The sequence below is a fragment of the Polypterus senegalus genome, chromosome 1 (genome assembly GCF_016835505.1).
Source record: "Polypterus senegalus isolate Bchr_013 chromosome 1, ASM1683550v1, whole genome shotgun sequence".
In the NCBI taxonomy this organism is placed as follows: Eukaryota; Metazoa; Chordata; class Cladistia; order Polypteriformes; family Polypteridae; genus Polypterus; species Polypterus senegalus.
Genome location: NC_053154.1, coordinates 77,344,866 through 77,352,041, shown reverse-complemented (window position 1 = coordinate 77,352,041; position 7,176 = coordinate 77,344,866).

The following is a 7,176-nucleotide window of genomic DNA, read 5'->3' as shown; positions in this document are numbered from 1 at the left end:
CTGACTCACTCACTCACTGACTGACTGACTCACCCATCACTAATTCTCCAACTTCCCGTGTAGGTGGAAGGCTGAAATTTGGCAGGCTCATTCCTTACAGCTTACTTACGCAGAATGGTCATAACTGGAACCTATTTTTCTCCATATACTGTAATGGACTTTAGCTTGATGGCCGTGGGGGCGGAGCTGCATCTCAAATCATCACGCCTCCCATGTAATGACGTCAACTGACTGTGAACATGATGCGTAAAAAGAAGGAAGAGCTCCCAAAGAGCGCTGAACAAAAACGCATACAAGCTTATTCATAAGTGCAGCTACTGCGGAAACAAAGCACGGTGTAAATCGTAAATTTAAATTAAGTTTATGGGCACACTCCCACTGCCGTTTGTCATGCCTTCGTCGAATACTTTATTAGCGAGATACAAGTTTAATGAGAAAACACGAGGTATAAACGAGACTTTGGATCACTTTGTAGAGAAACTTTTAATTGCTGTTCTGACTTGACATTTTCATTCATCTTGCTGTCAGTATATCTCCATCAAGTTAAACTCCTTGAGGACTTAGTTCTGTATAAAATGTTGGCAGTTAGACAATGGATACCATTGGGTAATGCATGCTGTTATATTCATCATGATAAATCCATAACGGTAAGTAAGCTGTAAGGAATGGGCCTGCCAAATTTCAGCCTTCAACCTACACGGGAAGTTGGAGAATTAGTGACGTTTGGAAAATTCAATATGGCGGCCAACAGTGGCGTCATACCATCGAAATAAGTAAATACATCGGTTTCGGTTAGCGCAGGGAAGCCACCTACCAAATTTCGTGAAGATGGGGCCATAAATAAGAAAGTTCAACATGGCGGACGTTGTCGACCGTTATGACCGTTACGTGTAGAATTTAGAAATGAAACCTGCTTAACTTTGGTAAATAAGCTGTAAGGAATAAGCCTGCCAAATTTCAGCTTTCTACCTACATGGGAAGTTGGAGAATTAGTGATGAGTTAGTCAGTCAGTGAGTTAGTCAGTCAGTCAGTGAGGGCTTTGCCTTTTATTATTATAGACTAGCAGAATACCCGCGCTTCGCAGCGGAGAAGTAGTGTGTTAAAGAAGTTATGAAAAAAGAAAAGGAAACATTTTAAAAATAACGTAAGATGATTGTTAATGTAATTGTTTTGTCACTGAAATGAGTGTTGCTGTCATATATATAGACACAGACACACACACATACAGTATATATACATATACATATATATGCATATATATACATATACATATATATACATATACACATATATACATATGCATATATAGCAAAATACCCGCGCTTTGCAGCAGAGAAGTAGTGTGTTAAAGAAGTAATGAAAAAGAAAAGGAAACATTTTAATAATAATGTAACACGATTGACAATGTAATTGTTTTGTCATTGTCATGAATGTTGCTGGCATATATATATATATATATACATACACACATATCTACATATATACAGACACACATTTACATACACCTATATCTATATCTATCTTATATATCTATCTACATGTATATATCCATCTAGCTATATAATCTATATATCTATATCTATCTATCTATATATGTATATCTATATCTATATATATATCTATATATATCTATATATATATATCTATATCTTTATATATATATATATATATATATACACACATATCTCCTTTGGGGTGTGAGGAGCTGTTGCTGGGGGTGCCAGAATCCACTGAGGAAGAAAAATTTAAAACATTATTTGTACATAATCTTAATTTATCTATCCATTCCTAAATAATTAAATGGGCAGGCTATTTCGTTTCAGTGCAATATGCTGCTTGTTAAAACGGATGACTCGTAATCTTACGTGCACTTAGTGCTGCATGGGTATTATGAACTATCGTATTTGTTCAAGTTCTATTTAAATTTTAAATATAAGTAATTTTTATTTGGTCGACAGAAATATGTTTAGTAGGAATGAAAGTTAAATTTAATCATCATTGCATAAATTTTTTTTCACCATAGAAATTTAAAGACTAAATCCAACTTCCATTCCTACCAAAGATATTTCTGGCGACTAAATAGAACCTACTGTAGTATATCGAAATTCGAGCTATTGAGCTGTCGCCTGCCTGCCTGCGTCACCCTCGCTTCGCTCTTACTTTTTTTCCATTCATTTAATCTTGGCTAGTCGCGGAAATATTATAACATGGAAGGAGGATTACACCGAGTATGGCTTTACCAAAACAATCATTGATGTCGAATAAAGTATCTATGATTCCTAAAGCTTAAATTGGTGATCTGGTTTTCTGCGTTAACCTCATATTGTTTCACACTTCTTCCCAAACAGGGGTTGCGAGTAAAATGAATCATTAAGCGCTGATAAATATATATTGAATATATTGAAATAGTTTTACTATCAAATAATGCAAACAGTACGCGGCACGTGCTTCGCCCTAATTCTGGGCTCATCAGGCAGTACACACGCACTGCACCCACTCTCGCAAATCGAACCTCAGACATCAGCGCTAAAGGTGAAGCCTCTCATGTTGCGCTATGGTGTGTGGGTCGTTTATTTGACAGTATTGTAGATCGGGGTGTGTATATATATATATATATATATATATATAACTTTTGAGAATGCAACGTATAGTTTTGTCCAGGAGGAAAGCAATGTTGCCTCAAATCAATGGCAACCTTTTGTAGGGTGTGTCCCTGAGACTTATTAATTGTCATCGCGAAGCAGAGCCTTACTGGAAATTTGAGGCATTTCAACTCAAATGGGAGATCAGAGGGTATAACGGTGATGCCAGCAATACATTCAGAGTGTGGCGCTCTGCTTTTTCTGTGTAGCTGCCTTCACACAGCCTCTCCGCTGCTTTATAAACGAACGCCATAGAAAGCCATCACCTTGTAAATTGTGTAATGCGTTTTTTGAACAGGTTTGATGCATGGAAGTGATCACTCGTACTTTTTGTAGGGTCTGTCCTTAAGACTTATTACTTGTCATCGCGTAGCTGAGCCTTACAGGAAATTGGAGGTATCTGAATTGAAATGGGAGATTAGAGGGTATAAAGGGGGCGCGAGGAATACATTGAGTGTGGAGAAACTCTAGAGACAGCGTGTGTATTAACTTGTGGATTTTTCTGTGAGTATTTGGTGGGAGTGTGATGAAGTTGCTTCGGAAGACGCTGTTAGCCGCGGAGCTCAGCTTAGAGCGAAATGAGGTAAATGGGAGGGGATATGATGACGTGACTCCCCCAACCGCGTTAACTGTCAATCCCCTACAAACACAGTCTCTCGGAATTTGCATAAGCACACCCCTTCACCTGCAATTTTAACTTAGTTACAAAGTGATCAAAACTCTCGTTTATATTCTGCGTCCTCTCATTAAACTTGTATCCCGCATTACCCGTGGGCATGAGAAACACCAGCGGCACCCTGTCTATTAACTTAATTTAAAGTTTAGGTTTACACCTTTCTTTCCGAAGTAGCAGCACTCATTAATATGGTAGTATATGTCACTCGCTTGCTTCTTATTGTTTCGCTGCCTTCTCAATTATATAATGCATGTTTTTATAATGCATGTTTTCTTCAGCGCGTTTTGGAGCTCTTCCCGGTTTTCTACGTAGTGCGTTGACAGTCAGTTCACGTGATTACGTGGGAGGCGTGATGATGTCACACGAAACTCCGCCCCCCACGGAACTGGCTGAACTCCATTACAGTAAATGGAGAAAAATACCTTCCAGTTATGACCATTACGCGTAGAATTTCGAAATGAAACCTGCCCAACTTTTGTAAGGAAGCTGTAAGGAATGAGCCTGCCAAATTTCAGCCTTCCACCCACACGGGAAGTTGGAGAATTAGTGATGAGTCAGTCAGTCAGTCAGTCAGTCAGTCAGTGAGTGAGTCAGTGAGGGCTTTGCCTTTTATTAGTATAGATATGTGTATATATTGTCACACGTGCGAATAGGAGGACGTTGTGTGGACCAAGTAATGGTAATTCCACGCCAGGCCAGGGGAGGGCGGGGTGCATTAAACCTTCTCTTGCTATCTCTGCAGACCAGCCGCGGGAAAACCTATCTGAATCAGGAACGTCACTTCCAGTTCCGGCGCCCAGGAAAACATCACTTCCAGTTCCGGTGCCCAGGAAAACGTCACTTCCAGTTCCAGTGCCCAGAAGATTGTCACTTCCGGTCCCGGCTCCATGACTGATGTCAGAGAAACATCACTTCCGGTCAACCTACATCACTTCCAGTTAACATACGTCACTTCCTGTTTGACCATTTAAAACCGCCATCTTTTCAAACCTTGATCAGTTATGTTTTGGACTCCGTACTGGCAACATCATTGCATGAACTTAAAAGAATCCTTTGCAGCTAGGAATATTATACGGGTGGCTGCCCCAAACCTTTTATACGTGTGTCGAGTTGCTTCATTTCACAGTGGCGTAGCCGGCAGGACGGAATCCTCCATGAGAGAACGGAGGATAAACCTCAACCTAGGCTCGACACACGCTCATATACCAACAAACTATCAAATGGGTAAGTACCGCAGTTGGGGCGTATCGGAGAAAGCTTGAGTATGCTTCGACCCATCATCCTTTTAAAGGTCTGGGGAAAAATAGCCCCAGGAACTACAAACTAGAGCCAAGTGCGTCAGGGGACGCCTTGGGTACTTATTTTGGCCACCTGGGTGTGGGGTCTGCCCCATCATATCCCACAAAGGGCAAGTAATGTGGGAGGAGGCACGGTGTGCTCCTGCTAATCCACTGGCTTGTTCGCATACGGGAGAAGTACTAGTTAATGGAATCAAAGTAATCGCTTTATTCGATTCCGGCAGTAACATTTCAATTGTTGCTTGCCATTTGATATTACCGTGACAATGGTGTAAAAATAAGACCTGCATTACCTGTATTCACGGGGATGTTCGGTATTATCGATCCGCCAACTGCTTCATCTGTCGGGACGGCATAGTAAAAAAGTTAATGCTGGCTGTGATGGATAATCCCCTTTTTCCCGTGATACTAGGAAGAGATTGGGTCAATATAAATAGCGGTGATTCAGGCACTTCTCCCCGATCACTAGGTCTAGTCACGGATGCTGATGCTGCGCCCTCAACTTCCTCCACGCCGTGTTTACAGCCGGCAGAGGAGCGGACTTCGGCCTCTGGTGATGACGACGACACACCAGGGAAGTCGCAACCTGAGACATCATCAGCAAGCGCTACGACGGCTCGGGATGAAAACACGCCCCTTGAGGTCGAATCCGATCCTCTCTCACGTCTGCAGTTTCAATTCAGGCTTCATTTAAAAGGGAGCAATGGAATGATGACTCCCTTAAATTTGCAAAGAATGCAGTCGTTCTGATAGACGGCCAACGCACCTCGCATCCAATGCCACAGGGTCCTCACTTTGTGCTTAATAATGATCTGTTATACCGGGTGGCAGAACATGAGGGACAGATGAGGTCACTTTTGTTAGTACCACGGACTTACCGGCGAGAGGTCTGTGAACTAGCACATACCCATCTGCTGGGAGCCCATTTGGGTCCCGAAAAAACACTAGAGAGAATTAAGCTCCGATTTTTTTGGCCCGGAATTAATGAGGATGTTCGCCGCTTTTGTACATCCTGTCCGGGGTGTCAATTGAGGCAAATTCCTAGGAGGGACCGTGCTCCTCTAATTCCCTTACCCTTAATAGATATCCCTTTTGAACAGATTGGGGTCGACTTGCTGGGACCCCTAGAACCCTCAGCCAGAGGTCATAAATATATATTGGTCCTGGTAGATTATGCTACCCGGTTTCCAGAGGCTGTTCCGCTGCGCTCAGCTACTTCAAAAGCTATCGCACGGGAATTAGTTGGGGTATTTGCGCATGTTGGAATCCCGAAAGAAATCTTGACGGATCAAGGGACTCCTTTTTACCTCGCAGATGTTCAGGGAGACTGCCAAGCTACTTCAAATAAAACACTTAAAGACTGCGGTATATCATCCTCAAACCGATGGTCTAGTAGAGAGGTTTAATCAGACTCTCAAACAGATGTTGCGTAAAGTAGTCAATGAGGATGGAAGGAACTGGGATCAACTCCCCCCCTCGTCCTTTTTGCATATCGGGAAGTTCCACAAGCCTCCACGGGGTTCTCACCGTTTGAATTACTATATGGATGACAGCCCCGGGGCATATTAGACGTTCTAACAGAAGGATGGGAGGAAGAGGCCCTCCCATCAACAAATATATTAGAGTATATCGCACAGTTACGCGATAGATTTGAAAAAAATTAGATCCATATTAAAAACACATATGGAAAAGGCACAAGCAGCTCAGGCCCGATGCTATAACTGGGGTACGTCTCTGCGGGAGTTTCGCCCGGGAGACCGTGTCATGGTTTTAGTCCCTACCTCTCATTCCAAATTACTGGCTCATTGGCAAGGCCCTTATGAAATTAAGGAGAGGAAGGGGCTGGTCGACTAATTGGTGAAACAACCAAATCGTCGACCCAGCGAGCAGATTTATCATGTCAATCTGCTGAAACCGTGGAAGGACAGGGATACTGAACCCTCCTCTGGACAGCTTTGCTCTCTCTTCGCTCATCAATCACACCTTAATTTCGGAGATAATTTGACTCACCAACAACGTCAGGAGCTCGAAGCAGTTATCCTGTCTGTCCCTGAGGTAGTCAGTGAAAAACCAGGTGGGACCTCCCTGATTGCGCATTACATTGTGACGAAACCTGGGGTTATAGTCCGAGAACACCCATACAGAATTCCCGAGGCAAAAAAGGCTGAAGTGGAGTTGGAGATCAGACGAATGCTGGAGCTAGGTGTGATTGAGGAAAGTTATAGTCCCTGGTCCAGTTCTATCGTTATGGTCAGTAAGCCTGATGGAAGTTGGAGGTTTTGCAATGACTTCCGTCGGCTTAACCAAGTCTCCCAATTTGACGCCTATCCGATGCCGCGAGTGGATGACCTCCTCGAGCGGCTAGGACATGCCAAATTTTTGACTACTTTAGATATGACTAAAGGGTACTGGCAGGTTCCCTTAACGGACTGCGCTAAGAAAAAGACAGCGTTCAGCACCCTTAGTGGTCACTGGCAATATCGCGTCCTCCCATTTGGATTACATTGGGCACCTGCGACCTTCCAACGTCTGGTGGATAATATAATTCATATAGTGCTG